We start from the raw sequence: 20345 nt of genomic DNA on the forward strand, positions 1-20345 counted from the left end.
ATGGCATTCTCATCTCCCACACCCCCCACTCCCCACCCCCACCAAAGAGCTCTGGACTGGCTCCCTTCAGTGAAACTATCCTCTGTGATTTCTTCATCACTAACAGAGTGAGAACTCGCATCTTTGGGCATCCATTTGTTTCTACCACTCTTTGTGCTCATGGGTGTGAGGGATGAGCTCAGCAATGTTCTTTGTTGGAAGCGCCTTCCGAAGAGGACCCACCCTTCATCCTCCAAAACAGGTGATCCTCAGAGACACCAAGCCAAATATTTTTCCATCTCTTTTTGTGGGACTCAACATCCAATGTAATTCCATCTGTACAAGTAAAAAGGGGCTGCAGCAGTGATGTCCCAGGAGCCCCCACCACTAACTTTCCTAGGACAGGGCCCCACCCTGAGGAGACAATGCATTGAGCAGAGGCAAATCTTGTCACCACAGGGACCAAAAAGGTCACAGAAAGAGAAGATCCAGAGCAAAGGAGAGGAGGCAGGAAATCTTAGGACCCTACACAAAAGTCACAGACAGCTCTGTGCAGTTAGAAAAGCTATCTGGAACTGTACATTTTTCCTTTAAAACTAGTTCAGAAAAAAAAGTTTTACCGAAATAGCAGCATGATAGCCTCAAGGGCAAATCACACACAAAGCTGTTATAAATACAATTATGAGTAGGTCAACATCTAGGCACATTTAGAGATGATTCAAATGAAGACGATAGTGTTTTGATTTAAGATCTATCTATGCATGTGACCATTATGTGACTAAAAGAACTCCAGCTTATTTTTAAAAATAAAATAATACTTCTTAAATTTAATGATCAAGATGGCCAAACAACACAACATGTATAGTGAGAATGTAATTTTATCAGCAGATACAAAAATAATGCTAAGCTTCCAAATGAGCTATCCCAAGGGAAATTCAGGTCTCTAAATGTGAGCACCAATATATTAATAACCCCCCTCCAAAGGAGGAAACTTCATGTGTTAAATCCAAGCAACAGTGCTGGAATTTTATTCCTCCAGAAACATATGCCAGTTGGCATCTGAGGCCATCTGTAGTTGTGAGTTATTTTAAACTTCATTCAAAATTAGCGGTGTAAAAGAAGGTGGTATGTTTTCCTACTCCATGGGTCCTAAATCTTACAATTTTCAAACCCCACATGTTTTTTGGACACAATTTTTTTTTTTTAAGATTTTATTTATTTACTTGACAGACAGAGATCACAAGTAGGCAGAGAGGTAGGCAGAGAGAGAAGGGAAAGCGGGCTCCCTGCTGATCAGAGAGCCCAATGTGGGACTCGATCCCAGGACCCTGGGATTATGACCTGAGCCGAAGGCAGAGGCGTTAACCCACTGAGCCACTCAGGCACCCCTGGACATACTTTTCATAAGAAATGTAATATAATAATCTTATTGAATACACTTAGGATACCCTCAAAAAGTAGGTTAATTTGCACCTGCAATTAGCTTTTCTTATATTTCAGGACTGCTCTAATGATGTTTCTTTACTATTCACCTACTTAATTCTTTTTTTTAAATAATTATTTTTTCTAATTGAAAAAATATACATTCAAGTCTTATGTAATTTTCCTGAGGAGTTCCAACTGTCTACACAGGAAAGATGATTAAGTACTATGTTAATGGGCAGTACCGTAGAAAATCTCCATGATTAAATGAATTTTAATAAAAAATAGTTCAGTCCTTTCCTTTATAATGTTTAAGCAAGTTAAATAGTGGGACAGAGTTTTTGTTTTCAGTTTTGTTTTGTACAGAATTATTAAAAGCCTAGTCCTTCCTTTTTAGTAATAAGAATGTTAAACAACATGATGGGGAATTATAATCCCATTTGCACAGTTTTCTTTCCTTTCAGAAGTACTGCTTAAAATATCAATGGTAGGCATATTAGGAACATCAAGGCCATTCTAAGCCTTTCAAGGCTGCCAGGCCACACTCTAGTTTCCCACCCAGAGTGGGGTAATGTATCTTTTGGCTGACCAAAACATTGGAGGAAAAACCAATCTGACTTAATTTTCTGTTTATTTTGTGTCAAAATTGTACCTGTGAAGAAGAAAGTAGATGTCTGGGGGACTGAGGATCTCAGCCCTCTCATCTGGATTAAATACTGCATGATAATCCAGACATCCAGACACCTGGGAACATCAGCAAGTCTTTGGGGGGTGTGTGTGCCACAGGGGCATTATGGGAGCAGAGAGGAGGAAGGACAGCCAGGAGAACAAATGTCTGGAGGCACGCGGGGCAATATTCTAGTGACATTGGTGAGGTCAGCCTGACTCCCTAGGCAACAGCATACCTTATTTTGCATTCCTAGTTGCCAGGTTTTGAGAGCCGGCTGAAAAGAACCAGTAATTGTTATCTAGCAGTCTGAACAATAGAAGAAACTATGGTGGTGTTTTTTGTTTTGTTTTGTTTTGTTTTACCAGTTTAGATATATTCCACTGTAAATAATCTCCACATCAGAGTTACAAGGTCAGCAGCCCTTCTCCAGTCCTTTTGTGATTTTACTAAGTGAGGCCCTGATAAGCGCTCAGAGTAGCATGCAACTCATCACACCCCCCCTTAGTGCACCTGTAGCCTTTGCTCATACTGACTGAGGTATTGATCTCTAAGAGTCAGTTAGTGTTTATTCCCAAGTTTCTTCAGTTGCATTTTTAAAATTGTAATTGCATAATTTAGTAAAGCATTGTAGAAATGGAAAAAATCTGAGTGTGAAAGAAGCTGTCATTTCTATGAAAACCAAGGAGATACGTGCTCTGGGAAGACTAAAAATGTGAAGTTCCTAAAAAATCTGGAACCACTGTGTGATTAGGTATTGATACCGATTTACCTCTTATTAAAACACCTGGGCCAGACTTTAAAATATGAGCAAAGGCACACATGCATAATTTAGGTTAAAATAAAATGTTTAAAGTTAAATATTATTTGTTTTATGAATCTCCACTTTAGATTAACAATTAAAATTAACCAGCCATTGGCCAGTGAGAAGCTCATGGAAGGGCATTTTCTGCACCTTATCCAGACTGGGTCACTGTGTCTCCTTTTGGATTTACTGGGTGAGGCACTTTGTGTCAGTGCTTGTGCAGGGAGAACTGAGATACGGGGTGGCCTCTGGGGTTCATACTCCCACCACGTGAGGTGGGATGGCAGAAACCTTCCCCAGGGTAGACCAGTGGTCAGAAAACTTTTGGAAGCCCATGGCAGATCTACCAGTGGTGTTCTGATTCTCCAGCATTTGGAATCCCAAACTTTATGGAGCCTGGAAGAGGTATAAACAGGAGAGTTGCCCCACTCAGCAAAGCAAAGCTAACATTCATGTTTGCACTGAGTGTTTTGACTTTTTTTTAAGGTTTTAAACTGAAACTATAATTTTATTTTTTTATTTTTTTTAAAAAGATTTTATTTATTTATTTGACACAGAGAGAGATCACAGAGAGGCAGATGGGGGGTGGCACAGGGGAAGCAGACTTCCTGCTGAGCGGAGAGCCCGATGTTGGTCTCAATGTGGGTCGCAATCCCAGGATCCTGGGATCATGACCTGAGCTGAAGGCAGAGGCTTTAACCCACTGAGCCACCCAGGCATCCCTGAAACTATAATTTTAAATGTAGTATTTTTCCAGGGGAAGTTTTCCCATCTTATACAAATATATTTAAATGGACCATGACCAGAGGGAAGGGAGAAAAGGTAGTTCTTTAATAATGCAAAAATAGAATAAAAATTTAAAAGAAGCAGAATGGTCATGATATATATAATTGTCAGTTTAATATTAGGCTAGTTTGAGGAATTCAAGCTAGCCAAATGCAGTTCAGGTGGCTAACTTCGTTATTGCTCTTGGAATCTGCATAGGCAGTAGAGCTGCGAAGATGACTGTTGGAAGTGACTTCAGATATTTTACCCTACATTTCCCTATTCTCTTGTTTGCTGTGAGCAGATGTGGAAAATATTAAATACACTGAAGTGGTGAATTAGGATAGGCACTTGGAAGGGAAAGGAATCCCTCCTTCAGCAACACTTACATAAATTGTAATAATTTCAAAAGATAGCAACATCTGACAAAACTTCAGAACAGGAACTTCCAGATAATAAGGAGGGTACTTTTGAACCCGTCAGAGTTTTGAGCCTGGTCTGAGAGGATCAAATATTTCATCAATCACTGTGTGGTCTGTTTGTAGCTTTGTTTTGTTTTTCATCTCTCAAGAGATAATGTGTCTCACAGAAGCACAGCTAATAGAGCAACATTTATTTTTATTTTTACTGGAGATAAGTTCAAGGTGTCCCATGCCTACTATAATCCTTTAAAATGAACCGTCAGTTCATCACACTCACTTTATGTCCAAGTGACCTAATATCTGCCTTGTTTTCCTGACAGAAATAGGTTTTAAGAAAGAAAAATAAAAATCCTAAAGCATTTCCTTTCATCCTATATTTTTTCAGGTAAACATAGCATGCTCATTTTTTCCCCACAAGAAGACTGTGGAAAATTGTTAAATGTTAGTTCACTGTTCAACCAGAATATACCCTTAAAGTTTAAATGAGATTTTGATTGCCAAGGCATAGCATTTTAAGAATATAAAAATTGACATAATTCTACCAATGTAAGACATAGCTATAAACTTCTGCTAAACCTCCTCCCAGCAAAAGAATATGACTACTTAATAAGGCTTTCCACATGTCTTCTATTCCTCCGTACAAATATGAGGCTCTTTTGACTTTCCCTTTGAAACTTCTGCTTTTTGTGATTCTTAGGAAAGCTCATGGTGGTGAATTTTCTGTGTACTCTTTTAAGTTGTCAGTATGCTGAATAATAACTAACTGATGAATAATTCAGTGGCACAGAATACTGTCCCGAAGAATAATTTTAAAAAATTCCAGTGACTGTAAGAAAGTAATTTTTTAAAACCAAGCTTTGAAAACATCCTGGTAGGAACTTTAGAAAATAGAGCCTCAGTATTATAAGTTAACTACATAATTCTATTATATACACCTGTAAGTATATATGCTTCAGGCATCTTTAAGAGTGGAACGGAAATGGAGGACTCAGTCAACTGTGGCCAATCTGTGGGGTCCAGAATCCTGCTGAAAAGCCTTCTATGATTCTCATGGTATATAACAGAGGAGAGAATTCAGCTTGATTGTACTCTTCATGTATTTTATATGTCAAGTCTCCACATGTTCAAGGCCAAATACATTCTTTACTGAAATCTTGAGAGATGGCCCCCATGAGAAGTCATCATTGAGAAACAGAGTGTCTGAGAGCCCCACTGCAATGGGCTTTTCCTAAGAATGAAGTAAAGCCACAGCTCTAAGCATATTTGATTTATTGAAGCCTGTTGAAAGGTGTGAGGAGAGCATCAGAACTCTGTACCCGTGGAAAATATAAATACATACATGTTCTAAAAACCCTTAAATTCCAAACATGGTAATAAAGTCTCTTCTTATTTTACTTATTTTAATCAATGTCACATGGTAGGCCATCTTAATTGCTTTCGAACAATGACATAAAGATCTTCAAGTAGTGAAAGACCTAGATTTTCCATTAATAATTTATTGAAATACATGCTCAGAGAATCTGGGAGTGTATTTTTGACAACCAACTCCTGTTTGCCTCCGTGTGTGTTCAACCGAGCGTCACTTCATTGAGTAGTGAGTAGCAATGGAAACTTTTGCAGAAAAACACTAAGAATTAGAAGCGAGGCAGAATTACTACATTCACAACAGACTTGAACACTGAGCCAAAAGACGGAGAGTCCAGGATCCTTACCACCCTGAAGGGGATGTCCACTGTCAAGCCTCACCCCAGCAGCACACACTGGGAGGTCGAGTGAATGAGCAAGGGCCCGAGAAGCAGAGCGGTGGACAGTCGTGTGGGGGCTTACCTGAGGGCGGTTCTGCAGTGGTGGATAGCTTTCTGGTTCCGACACTGGTCCTTCAGGAAACTGGCATAGTTATAGTGAACCTTGGCATTGTGGGGCAGAGTCTTAACTCCAGACCTACAATTAAAACATTTTTTAAAAAGCAGTAAGGAGTAGTGCTTAAGAATGTTGTCAGTTTCCTATACGTTTTACTCATGAATCTGTATTTGAATTTTCTTTCTTTCTTTCTTTCTTTCTTTTCAATTTATTTATTTTCAGAAAAACATTATTCATTATTTTTTCACCACACCCAGTGCTCCATGCAAGCCGTGCCCTCTATAATACCCACCACCTGGTACCCCAACCTCCCACAGCCCCGCCACTTCAAACCCCTCAGATTGTTTTTCAGAGTCCATAGTCTCTCATGGTTCACCTCCCCTTCCAATTAACCCAAATTCCCTACTCCTCTCTAATGCCCCTTGTCCTCCATGCTATTTGTTATGCTCCACAAATAAGTGAAATTTTTTTTTTTCTATTTAAATCAGGGCCTTCAAAAATCTGTGAGTTATCTGAGCTACTAGTACATGCCTCTATGGAAAATGGCGAAGGAGGCACGTGTGCACATCTGAGCAAGGTCGCTACCTGCAAGTGAACAAAATGCGCCCCTGCACAAAAACTTAAAGGCTTGTGCTTGCTGGAGACACACCTGGAGCCCGGGCAGGTCATCTCACCTGGGGCATCTCCGAGCACTGCCGGGCCCCGTTACAGACTGGAGGCCAAGCAGTCTTCACACCAAGGGAGGCACTTTCCCTTAGCAAACTCACTTAGCAAGCCGGTCGGGCTTTCCCAACGTGGGTGCAGTGGGTGCATGGGGAAAGGACCCGAGCTACACCCCAGTGAGGCTAGACCCTGTGGAGGGTGATTATAGGCACTCAACCCTGTGGGAGGAGCCTGGAATTAGGAAGACCCTTCCTTCCCTTGATGCCTACCCTTCTGAAAGGACAGCCTCTTTAGTCATGGAGAGTTGAGGAAGTAGACGCAGGTGACCTTTGTGAGCACGAGAAGTGACAAGATTAAATGGTTTTCCTAAAAGGAGACTAACCCATAACCACAACCTTCTCGACAAAGCATGAAATGAATCATAATATGAGGTGTCCCTTTATTCTCCACCTTCTTTCCCTTTATTATTTCCCACCATTCTGGTTTCCTTCAGTGTGGGAAACCATGCAGTTGTGTGTTTGAGATTCTGTCCCGCTCTCTCCCAGCCTGCAGTCATTGCTCCTTTGCGTGCACCCATCAATGGTGCCTTTTGGAAGGAAAAGACATTCCAGACCTGGGGTGTGCACTGGGACTCAAAAAGTTCCTTAATAACTCAGTAATGAAAAAAAAATAACTCAGTAATGGTGGGTAATAAAGTTGGGCTTGTTTGAAAAAATTATCACATGCCTGGCTGGGCCAACAGGGCAAATGGTGGAGTCCAAGTGAATAAAAGGTAAGGAAAGATGAAGATCTGTACAAACCAGAGCAGAATTATTAAGAGGGGGGACATTCCAGAAGTGAGAAGGTTCTGGAAAAATTAATTTTCAAGCATTTGAAAATCTGAGTAATTCAGTATGTACACGGGGCCCACTGTATGCCAAGCACTGTGCTTGTACCAGGGATGGTCAGCCTCCCAGTCCTTGGGGAGCTTATAGGAGGCCAGGGAATGTGGGCAATTACAAAATGTGTTTGTTACAGTGGGGACCAGGTGCCATGGGAGCAGAGAGAAGGAGGTTTATCTCAAACATAGGGGTCAAGGAGATCTCCTAGAGGGCAGTGACCTCTGAGTCTTTGAGAATGACAGAAGTTAACTCCTAGACCAGATTGGGGCTCTGGGGTGGGGCAGAATCCCTAAACAGAGGACCTAGAAAGAAGAGAGCATGGGGCTTTTGAGAGACTGCAAGAAAATCAGGGTGGCTGGATCCTAGGGCTGAGTCTGGGAGTGGGGGGGGCCTTGAGGGGCTTAGGGATCATATCAGAGACATTGGGTTTTATTTGAAGCACAATGGAAGTGAGTAGAATGTTCTAGACAAAGAAGTGAGAGCAACTGTGTAACATTTTGGAACAGTTTCTCTGGAAGTTGTTGCAGTCAGGGAAGAGAGAGAGAGCTAAGAGCCAGAACCACAGCACTGGGTATAGAGAGAAGACAAAGGATTCAGGAAACGTTCAGGAAGCAGAAATGACAAGACTTGGTGACAGATGATTCCTTAGAGTACAATCTTGTATACTTGGCCAGTTCTCCCCACCCCGCTCCCTTCCTGTCCCTTTTTAAATGCAACTTCCTGAGAATGCATGAGCATTACTTCATCTCCCCAAATCCCTGATTTTTACCTAAGAAACATTTTTCATGAAGACTACTCTCAACTAATTGGTGTTCTTATTTACTTCTACCTTTTGTGGCACTGATAGAACATTGCTCTTTCTTTTAATTTTCATGTATGAAAAACACAATAAAGAAATGAATGCTATTGTTTTTAAAGTTTGTATTTGTTAATAAGCCATATCATACTTTAATAAGGACATGAATTTTTCATCTTCTAAACTTCTTTTTAGCACCTCAATTTGAAAGTTCTGATTGTTAGTGTTCACTTTACAGCTCTAACTATAGTTATACTTAGTTCACTTTAGACTCTTTTTTTTTTTTTTAATATTTTTATTTACTTGAAAGACCAAGATCACAAGTAGGCAGAGAGGCAGGCAGAGAGAGAGGGGAAAGCAGGCTCCCTGCTGAGCAGAGAGCCCAATGCGGGGCTTGATCTTAGGACCCTGCGATCATGACCTGAGCTGAAGGCAGAGGCTTTAACCCACTGAGCCACCCAGGCGCCTACTTTAGAGTTCTTAAGCCAAATAAAGCACGACAGTTAACACTATAGAACATTTTGGAATTCTGAAAATGATTTTGTTGATATTTTTTCTCAAAAGGGTCATAGCAGTATTTATGTTATTTAATTTCTTATTAAACTTAAGCTTGGACTTTAAAGTTGGTGATAAAGTGGGGCGCCTGGGTAGTTTGGTCGGTTAAGTGTCTGACTTTGGCTCAGGTCAAGATTTCAGGGCCCTGGGATTGAGCCCCAAGCTGGGTTCCCTGCTCAGCAGGAAGTCTGCTTGTCCATCTCCCTCTGCACCATCCCTCCTCTCTCAAATAAATAAATAAAACCCTTAAAAATTTTTTTAGAAGTCAGTGATAAAGTAATCTGAATAAGAATAGCGGGTAGCCTTCAGGAATGCCTATTATGTGCTGGATACTGTTCTAAGCACTTTACTTCTATTAATTCCTTTAGTCTTTATAGTCTTATCATCAGAAATTATGGATGGGAACCCGATAAACAGAGAGGTTGAGTAACTTGCCTAGTGTAACACAGCTGGTAAATGTCAAAACTGGGTTTTCAACCTGGTACTGTGATTCAGTTGCTTCTCCTTCACTTTAGGAAGTGGCAATGGTCTATTTGGGAAAAAATTGCCTGGACATCTTACTGATTGGATGGGAGGTGAAAATTCAAATGAGAAGCTGGGAATGGCTAGAAGAAGAAGTTACTGCTGATAGTCTAGTTTCTGGGCAGTCATACCCCATCAAGATAACCTGGTGTAATTTCATATTTGTAGTGGGTTGGTTGGTGCCCCCCAAAAGATATGCCCATTGGGAATGTGGCCTTATTTGGAAAAAAAGGAGTCTTTGTAGATGTAATTAGGTTATCTTGAGATGAGGCTTGGATTATCTGAGTGAGTCTTAATCCAATGACAGTGTCCTTGTAAGAGTAAGAGAAGAGACTGAGGAGGTCATGTGAAGCTGGAGGTGAATATGGAGTGATGCAGCCGCAAACCAATGAACACCAAGGATCTGAGTGGCCACCAGAAGCTAGGAAAAGGCACAGAATCGATTGTCTATCAGAGCCTCCAGAAAGAATCAACCCTGCTGATGCCTTGATTTCAAATTGCTGGCCTCGAAAACTGTGAGAGAAAACACTTTTGTGGTTTTTAGCTATCACATTTAGAGTAATTTTACTGCAGCCCTAGGAAACTAATATAATACTTAATGTAAAGGTAAGGTATACAGGGAAATTTCATACCAAGTGGTGGAGCCTACTGGGGAAATGTATTTGGACAATGCAAACATTTATTGGAAATTGGCTGACATTTTACACATAAGGGTTCCTTTGCACTTAAGAACTCAGCCAACACTGCTGCAGTTAGAATATACTAACTGGGAGGTTGAGAAAATCTGAGAAGTGGGAACTGAAAGGCAACATGGAAGGGAGAGACCAGTGCTGGGGAAAACAGAGCGCCCGAGAGCAGCCAATGCTGAACTTACAAATGGTGGCTTCGCTGATTTTTGACATATCTGAGTTAGCTAGCATTGCTGATATAACGTAAAAATAGTTACGGTTCCCGGAACGAATTAGGAATCAAGTCACTAGAGCTGGAGCTGGATCTGTGTGACAGTGGTAGTAATGGTTTAGAAAAATTCTGATTTCTATTTAGAAAAAATTCCATCTAAATGTAAGAGTGCTTGGTAAGATGTAGGTTGCAAAGAGATCTTAGGCTAGAAGATCATCACCATCTTACTGCATTTAAGCATTTCTGTTTCTATTGAGCCTCTGTTTCTCGCTCAGTTAACATAGTCACTCTAATTTATGTTTCAGACGACGAAAACACAAATGGTCCTGAGGAAGTGTGAGAAAACCAGAGCAAGAGGAAATAATAATTTTCATAATAGCTAAGCAGGGGTGGGTGGGGTAACTCTAATCCCAAGAACACACTGCTTTCTGATTGTATCCTACTGTAAGCTCCCCTGTCATATTTCCCTTCTTTCATTTTATAATAAGCAAAAAGAAAATAAAAATAAATGGAATAAATGGATAAAGTTATGGATAAATGAAAAGCATCCTATGTATCTGTAACTTCTGAGATTCTTCTACACTCCAGAGTCAGGCTTTTGTGTTTGCTTTCCTGGGGCCCTAGGTGAGAACTTCTAAGGTTTTAATTGAAAAATGCCATTATTGGCATATTTTCTCCACAAGCAAATGTAAATGTCATAAATTATTTTAGTAGATCCAAAATTGTTGTTATCATTACAGCATGTCAAGATTTTAATTAAAACTCTCTCTTCAATTTAGAATCTAATCTAAAGTCCCATGTCTTATACCACTTTGCTGCAGAACTATAAAAGTGGCAGAAAAATAAGTTCTGTCAATTGTATCTTTAAGTTTTAAAAATACTAAGTTATTCTTTTGACATTACTGGACAGCAGAAGAGGAGGACATCTTCAAATTCTAGTCAAGAAAGCAAACAGAAATTAAGAAAGAAAAAAGTAATGTTCAGCCAGTGGCCAGCAGGACCGTCCTTTGACCTGACTCTTAGTTTCAACAAAATCTACATGTCTAAAAGCTAGTTCTTATAAGATACTTACTATAAATTAAGTTCTAGGCTAAGCATAACATTTGGGTGGACTCACACATTTCATTCTGTCACCTATCAGCCAGGGAGTATTATTGTCATCTCCATTTTAAGAGGAATTGGAAACAGAGAGGTTATTACTTTTAAAGATTTTATTTATTTATTTGGGAGAGAGAGAGAGAAAGAGCTCAAGAGCAGGGGGAGGGGCAGAGGGAGAGAGAATCTCAAGCAGACCACCCGCTGAGCATGGCACTCGACCTGGGGCTTGATCTCAAGACCCTGAGATCATGACCTCAGTGAAATCAAGAGTTGGAGGCTTAACTCACTAAACCACCCAGGCGCCCTGAGGTGGTTAGTTTTCCAAGATTACAAAGCTAGGAAGTGGCTAGGAAGTGGCTTGAACAAAGCTTCAGGCTCTTAGCCATTGCGTTTATCTCCTCTCCACGATCAAAATCAGTCCTGAGGTTGACCCAATGTGCAATGTGAAACTGAAAATCACTACAGGGAAACCAGCAGCATTAGGATTTCACACTCAGAGTTTATGTTCACTGCAGGAGGGGGTCTCTGCTTTTTGTGGCTCAGGAATTCAGAGTTGAATGACACAGAGGAACGTGCTTCTAGTGGAGGGAGAAGTTAGTTTTGGCTAGGCGTTGGAAAACTTCTATAAAGGGTCAGAGAGTGAGTAGTTTTTGGCTCTGCAGACCATATGCTCTCTGTGGCTCCAGCTGCCCTTGTAGTCTGAAAGCAGCCACAGAGAATACAAAAAACAAATGGTTGTGGCTAAGTTCCATAAAACTCACACAAATACTGGTGGAGGACTGGATCAGACCCAAAAGCTATAATTTGCTCCCCCTGGTCTGAAGTGTTCCCAATTTTGTCCTTAAATTATGGTAAGATAAGCCCCCTCAGGAGCTAATCAACTTTCTCTGAGCACATGGACAACTGGGTGTTTTATGTGGCCGTCCATCTGGCCCTAATCCTGGTCCCTCCTCCTGAGGGATACCATGATTCCTAACCTTTGGTCCATGGACACCCCTAAGCAAGTTCCAGAGAGTCCACCAACTGGAGTTTGAAGAAGACATTTCATTTTGTGTCTTTCTTGGTATTTGGAAGAATTTGGAGGAAAAGTTGATCCATTTGGAAGTTATCTCAGTAACTGTTTTCTCCTTAAACATTGTATTTATTTATTAGAGAAAGCAAGTGAGAGAGAGAGAGAGAGAAAGCAAGCAGGGGGAGGGACAGAGGGAGACAGAAAAGCAGACTCCCCACTGAGCAGGGAGCCTGACTCCAGCCTTGATCCCAGGACCCTGGGATCATGATTTGAGCTGAAGCTGAAGTCAAGTACTTAACCAACTGAGACACCTTGGTGCCCCTCAGTGACTCTTTTATTTTTATTTATTTTTGCTTTTTATTTGTTTCAGTGACTGTTTTAATCTGAACAAGTGTAAGGTAGCATAGGCAATAACTCTACCCAGGTGAAGAAGTGTAGTCCTCACTGTCCCCCAGGTTAGGCTAGCAGATGGTTTCTTGCTTCTAGAAATTAAAGACAAATCCTTACAGCATGATTATGAACATTTCTCTTTGCTCACACTGGGCCTAGTTTAGGTTAGAAAACATAAATACAATAGTTTGTGAGTTCTTTGGCATTTCCGTCAAATCTGAGCTCAAATCCTGGCTCTCCTATTGCTTGCCGTGCCAATTTAATTTGTGTAGATTTCTCGCTCTCACCAAGCCTCAGATTCCTCAGTGTAAAATGAGATTATAAAGACTGGGTTAAAATGTGTGAACCACTGGGCACAGCATCCCAGTAAATGGAAGCCCTCATTAGCGATGTCATGAAACAGTGCTGGGTTCTTGTGCTTCTTGTATATAAGGTTCTTGCCCACGAAAACTGCTGGGGGAACTGTCATCCTGAACATGCATTAGACAGTGGGATCTCTTTTGTGCAAAAGAAGCTCATTTTAGAGACTGGAACTTGACCAGAATTAGGATTTTCTCTAAGATGAAGGCCTATCATAAGGTATTCTATAAAGCGGCTTCTGGCTCTGTCAGGCAGAACTACTCCACATCATTAGAGAGGCTTTGGTGAGGCCATATGTCCTAGGAACAGTCAAATGGGTTTAGTTTGGAACCAAGGACAAAGCTGAAGCAGGGCCTTTGTCATAACATCTTCACCCAAACTGTTGGTAATTCTACCGATTTTCTGAAAGAGGTCATGTTGAAATTAGCAGTTTGGCCTTTGACAGGCAAATAAATGAAATCAGTGACGTACGCCAGTAGGCCCAGCTCTTGGGTTTTGTCCATAATGGCTAATTAGGGATTTACTCATCCCTTTGAAGTTCAGGTCAGGTCCCAAAGAGAAGCTCCCTTGGAGGCCCAGCTTAGTACAGTGCAGTGGCTGTGCTAATGTCACGGTGAAATGATACTGATGGCTCGTATTGCTTTATCAGGTGTCGTACTCTTTCTGCTGTTTATGTGTTTTGTCTCATTTTGTCCTCACGCCACCCAATTTACAGATGGAGAAATGGAAGACAGATGGCTGGATAATATAATTCCAACACCAGTTCCAACACATTTGGGGTTTTCCCTATACCACCCAGCAGTTCTTGGACACCAGCTGGGTGTCCTACAATTTAACTCAATTCTGGCACTACCTACCTGCGGATAACATTCGATCCTATAGGTTAAGGTTTCAGTCCTATGAGGTGGAAATGTGGTAATGATGCTTATGGTAGACTGCTATAATGGCAATGAAATGAAATCTAAGAGAAGCAAAGGTTAATTTCATAGACGCCCCCCATGCTGTATTATTCTGAATATTGGAAAATCCAGAAGGTAGATGTGCCAAACTGAATTTTAATTTTTTTATCAAAAAAGTAAAATGGTCAAATTTCAAAATGAGTTTATTTTTTATTTTTTTCAAAGATTTTACTTATTATAGAGGGAGTGAGCATGCATATGTGTGAATGAACAAGGGGGAGGAGAGAGAGGCAGAGGGAGAGAAGAAGGACCTGGAGCAAAAGGTAGATGCTTAACCAATCGAGCCACCCAGGTGCCCCTCAGATGAGTTTGTTTTAAAATGGTTTGTCAGAGGAACCCTTGGGTGGCTCAGTCGGTTAAGTGTCAGACTCCAGATTTTGGCTCAGGTCATGATCTCAGTGTCTCCATGTTGAGCCATGATTAAGATTCTCTCTCTCCCTCTCCCTCTGCCTCTCTCCCCACCAGTTCGTGCATGCTCTCTCTTTCTCTCAAAAATAAAATAAAATAAAATGGTTTATCAGAAGCAGACTACGAAGAATATTTGTTATTTTTTGGGTATCCCAGAATCTATTCTTTCTTTCTTTCTCTCTCTTTCTCTTTCTTTCTATAAACATATAATGTATTTTTATCCCCCAGGGGTACAGGTCTGTGAATTGCCAGGTTTACACACTTCACAGCACTCACCACAGCACATACCCTCCCCAATGTCCATGACCCCACCCCCTCTCCCAACCCCCCTCCCCCCAGCAACCCTCAGTTTGTTTTGTGAGATAAGAGTCACTTATGGCTTGTCTCCCTCCCAATCCCATCTTGTTTCATTTATTCTTCTCCTACCCCCTTATCCCCCCATGTTGCATCTCCACTTCCTCATATCAGGGAGATCATATGATAGTTGTCTTTCTCCGACTGACTTATTTCGCTAAGCATGATACCCTCTAGTTCCATCCATGTCATTGCAAATGGCAAGATTTCATTTCTTTTGTTGGCTGCATAGTGTTCCATTGTATATATATACCACATCTTCTTTATCCATTCTCTATTCTCCTTCTTAGCCACACCTGGATTTCCTACTGGGGGATTCCCTCTTTGCCTACTGTGTGCAGTCTTGGTGAGACTTAAGGTTCTCTGCTCTCTATATCATGGAATTACAAAGGAGTCATCTTTGGATTTTCCTTTAGACAAGGAGTCATCTCGCTAACCTGGGGAGAAGAAGCTCCAGGACTAATTCAAGGTCAGCTATTGGGATTCTCTCTCTATCAGCACTCTGATGTGGGGCAGGACAAAAATGGTGGGAATTAATTCATTTTTTCCCGTGATGGTTCTCAGAACTCGTGTCAAGCCCCTGTATTTGTTTTTCTAGGGCTTCCATAACAAATACCACAGACTGGGTGATTTAAACAAGAGAAATCTATTGTCTTATGATTTTGGAAGTTAGAAGTCCATGGTCAAGATGTTAGTAGGTTTGGTTTCCTCTGTGGTCTCTCTCCTAGTCTTGCAGATAGCCACCTTCTCACTTGGTCCTGAAATGGTCTTTCCTCAGTGCATGCATCCCTGGTGTCTCTCTGTGTGTCCCAATCTCTTCTTCTTGGACACTAGTCAAATTGGATTAGGACCTCCTCCCCCACAATGTCCTCATTTCAACTTAATCATCCGTTTAAAGGCCCAACTTCAATTGCATTCTGAGGTGGACTTAGGGGGACAAGATTCAGACGTAGTCTCTCATTTCTTGTCTGTTACATGCCAGCTTCCCCAATGTTCCCTTTAATTCTGTAAGATTTTTACCCCTTGCAATATGTTCTTCTTATTTAAGTTATCCAAAGTCAGCTTTTGTTAACTTGCCACTAAGGCACACCCACTGCAGTATAGACTGACAGATAGTGCTCATGGGATTATGTAAACCCTGGCGTGGCAGAGCAGTTTGCCACAGAAAGGTTCAGACTTTAAGAATTTTTTTTTTTTCTTGTCTAAGGTTTGTTGAATCAAAATCTCTTTTCAGTGGCAGCTGGTGAGAGATGCACCAATGAGACTGGAATGACTGGAATGAGCTAATGAGACATGTGGGACTGGAATTACTAATAATGTTTTATTCTTCAAAGTTTGCCCTTATGGCCCTGAATAGCCAAAGCAGTCTTGAAAAAGAAGAGCAAAGTGGGAGGTATCCCAATTCCAAACTTCAAGTTATATTACAAAGCTGCAGTAATCAAAGAAGTATGGTCCTGGAAGAAAAACAGACACATAAGTAATGGGACAGAATGGAAAATTCAGATATAAATCCACAATTACATGGTCAGTTAAAGTTTGACAAAGCAGGAAAGACTATCCAGTGGTAGAAAGACGGTCTTTTCAAGAAATGGTGTTGGGAAAACTGGACAGCTACATGCAAAAGAATGAAACTGGACCACTGTCTTACACCACACACAAAAATAAATTCAAAATAGGTTAAAACCTAAATGTGAGGCCTGAAAGCATAAAAATCCTAGAAGAAAGCACAGGCAGGGAGGTCTCTGATATCGGCCACAGCAACATTTTTCTAGCTGTGTTTCCTCAGGCAAGGGAGATAAAAGCAAAAATGAACTATTGGGACTACATTAAAATAAAAAGCTTCTGCACAGCAAAGGAAACAATCAATAAAACTAAAAGGCAACCTATGAAATGAGAGAAGTTATTTGCAAATGACATATCTGATAAAGGGTTGGTATCCAAAATCTAGAAAGAGCCTATACAACTCAACACCCCCAAGACAAATAATCCAGTTTAAAAATGGGCAGGGGACATGAACAGACATTTGTCCAAGAACACATCCAAATGGCTAACAAGACACATGAAAAAGTGCTCCACATCACTTAGCATCAGGGAAATGCAAATCACAACCATAGTGAGATACCACTTCACACCTGTCAGAATGGCTAGAATAAAAGCTACAAGAAACAACAAGAGTTAGGGAGGGTACAGAGAACGGGAAACCCTCTTACACTACTAGTGGGACTGCAACCTGGTACAGCCACTCTGGAAAACAGTATGGAGTTTTCTCAAATGGTTAAAAATAGAGCTACCCTATGATCTAGGAAACACATTTCTGGATATTTACTCTCAAAATATGAAAACATTAATTCAAATGAATACATGCATCCCTGTGTTTATAGCTATATATACTATATATAGAGAGTATATAAACATAATAATATATAATATATAATAATAATATATAAATATATAATATGTATTGTATAAATATAAATATAAAATATATACTATATAAAAATATATAATAAATATATAATATATTATTATCTATAATAATAAATAATTATTATAAATAAATATATAACATATATTTATATAATAATATATACATATAATATATATTATTCGCCATAAAAAAGACTGAATCTTGCCATTTGCAACAATGTGGATGGAACTAGACTGTATTATGCTAAGTGAAATAAGTCAGTCACAGAAAGACAAATACCATATGATTTCACTCTTATGTGGAATTTAAGAAACAAAACAAACAAGCACAAGAAGAGAGAGAGAGAAAGAAAGAAACCAAGAAACAGATCACCCCCACCCAGATTTAACTATAGAGAACAAACTGATGGCAACTAGAGGGGAGGTGGTTGGGGAGACGGGTTAACTAGATGATAGGAATGAAGGAGGGCACTTGTTCTGATGAGCACCGGGTGACGGCGGAAGAGTTGAATCACTACATTGTGCACCTGAAACTAAAATAACACTGTATGTTAACTCTCCTGGAATTTAAAAATTTAAAAATTTGTCATGTATTGCGTGAGTAATTAAAAAAACGGCCCTTTCAGAAAAAATCCAATGACATTTTACACAGTGAATAACAGACACAACTCTTTCTCTTAGACAGCCAGGAAGGAGGAAGAGAGTGCAGAGCCTGTGAATCGGAGACTATGCTGCGGATGCTCATTCCATATTGCCAGCAGAGTGAGGCTGGCCCCTGGGAACGACCTGAAGATAAGAAGCACCACATATGCTTCATTTCTTCTAATGCTCACAACCAAACTGTGCGAGGAATCAAGGTCATCCACAGAGGGAGGCATTGGGGAACGAGAACTCTGCAGTGAGAACTGGGAAGCAGGGACATATCATGAACCATTGGCTAGAAGTGAGCAAGTTTCTGTCACGACTTGGCTGAGGACAAAGAGACCGAAGTTGTGGGTAGCAACAACAAGATATTAGCTAGCAAACCTTGTGGCTTTTCTTTAGGAGAAGGAATGTAGATCGGAGGATTCTTGTTTTGTTTGGTTTCGGTAGGATGGATGTGTTTCTTGTTTTTCTTGTGGTTAAGAGTGGGATTATGGGGTTTGGGGAGGAAGACCACACAGGTAAAGCTTTGTTTTTATCTCACTATATCAAGAGCATGGACTATCAGCAAATAATTTATGAATGTTGATGTTGACCTTGTCCGGCAGCTGAGGTCATGTTTGTCAGATCTCTCTATTGTATAGTTACTCTTCCCTCCCTTTCCCGACAGTACTCTTTAGAAGGAAGTCACCACATACAGTCTGTATCTAAAGAGTAGGGAGACGATTATTCTCAAGGCTGAGGATTAGCAAATAAAGCAGAAAAAAAGTCAAGGGAGAGAGGATAGGGGTGATAGATGGGATAATGGGTACATACCTAAAATGACTGACCGCTGGGTATTTAGCTGAGAAGGGAAGAAGAGACACCAGTCAGATAGAATTGGCCAATCTTAATGAGGATAGACAGCTAATTCAGCAGGAATAAATGACTGGACTGGGTATATACTGGCAGACTATTGGAATTAGGGTTATTAAAAATGATGTTGAGATACAAGCAGAAGCCACCTGAAGGTTCGTAGAGCTGGAGAAGGGGTGTAGCAGAAACCTTTGGGACCCTCAGCACTATGGGGGAGGAGTGTTTATATTTTACTACAAGTATAAGGCTATGTATTAACATCGTTATATTTAGAAACAACTTCTGCCACATAAAAACTTATCAGAACATGAAAAAGGCTTTCACTTCCTTCCAAAGCAACTAGATGACAGACCACGGGAATATTCTTTTAAAAATGTACTGCATTTTTATTTCTTCTTTCTGTGTGGATGTCTTTGCCCATTGCTTGGCAGAACAATGAAATTAGGCTTATCAGTTTCTTTTTGTTTATAGCTGAGTTTCCAGTACAGCTCATCTTTAATACTGTTTCCATCTGAATTCACAGATGGAAATCTTCCCATGAGTCTTCTCTTCTAAAGGCACATTAAAATCAGCCCATGTTCATATAATACCCTTTGAAAAAAAACTAAAGTTAAGATCTCAAATAAATTATGTCTTCTTCTTGGAGATTTTCTTGATTAATAAATATTACCATGCCCTCATTACCCCATTTGTTTAGAAGTTGATATGTCAACAAAGAAATACATGGGAAGAGATTTGCTTTTCTCCATTGAATCATACCTGAACAGGGACTCTCTTGACAGCCAAATTTCGTTCTGCTTCACAGTTTTCCAGGAGAAAAGCAGCAGAAGCAGCGCAGTGCACATGGTCAGGGTGGTAGCCCCCCAACGATTCAGCCCTGCGTAGAGCTTCCTCAATCCATGCTCAAAAAGGATGCAGCAGCCCATGGCAGATCCTGACGGAGCCCTTGGCCCCTGCTCCCCCATGTCACTGGCCTCCTGTAACACTGCTGGTACCATGTGTTCCAGTTTGGACAATGTGGCGCAGCAGGTTCCTCCAGGGCTGTGTGGGGACAGGCCCTGAGAGCTCCCTCACTGCCTCTGGGAGTGAGGCTCGTCAACAAGGGGCACTGGTCTTGCTCTCCAGGGATATGCTGCCTGGCAGTGTGCGCTTAGGCTGGAGTCCTCGCGCCGAAAGAAAGTCCACTACAGGCCGACTCCTGAGTGGCAGAGTTCGGAACGCGTCACAGGCAAATTGAGTTGATGTGATTCTCCTCCTAACTCTGGGCCAGTGTTCCTGACAGACACAAAGTTCACATGTTATCCAAGTTGGGCTTTAGCATATGGATATTGTGTCTCTGGAAGACTTCGGCTTGGTGGACATCATTTCTGATGTGGTTCCTCACATCATTGTGTGTCTACACAGATGCTTCCTGCTTGCCGACTGGACTCAGAAGAACGTGGGTGATTTTTGTGCGCATTACTTGCACAGTTTAGCAACAGCCCGAGTCTTTGCAAAGATAAAAGCTACAAATAATCATGGAAGAGTTTGAGGATGAAGTGAACTACAGTCAAGAAATCTCATATTAGATAAGAAATAAGTCAGTGTCCATTTGGGAATGCGT

This window comes from Neovison vison, chromosome 12 (genome assembly GCF_020171115.1).
Source record: "Neovison vison isolate M4711 chromosome 12, ASM_NN_V1, whole genome shotgun sequence".
In the NCBI taxonomy this organism is placed as follows: Eukaryota; Metazoa; Chordata; class Mammalia; order Carnivora; family Mustelidae; genus Neogale; species Neogale vison.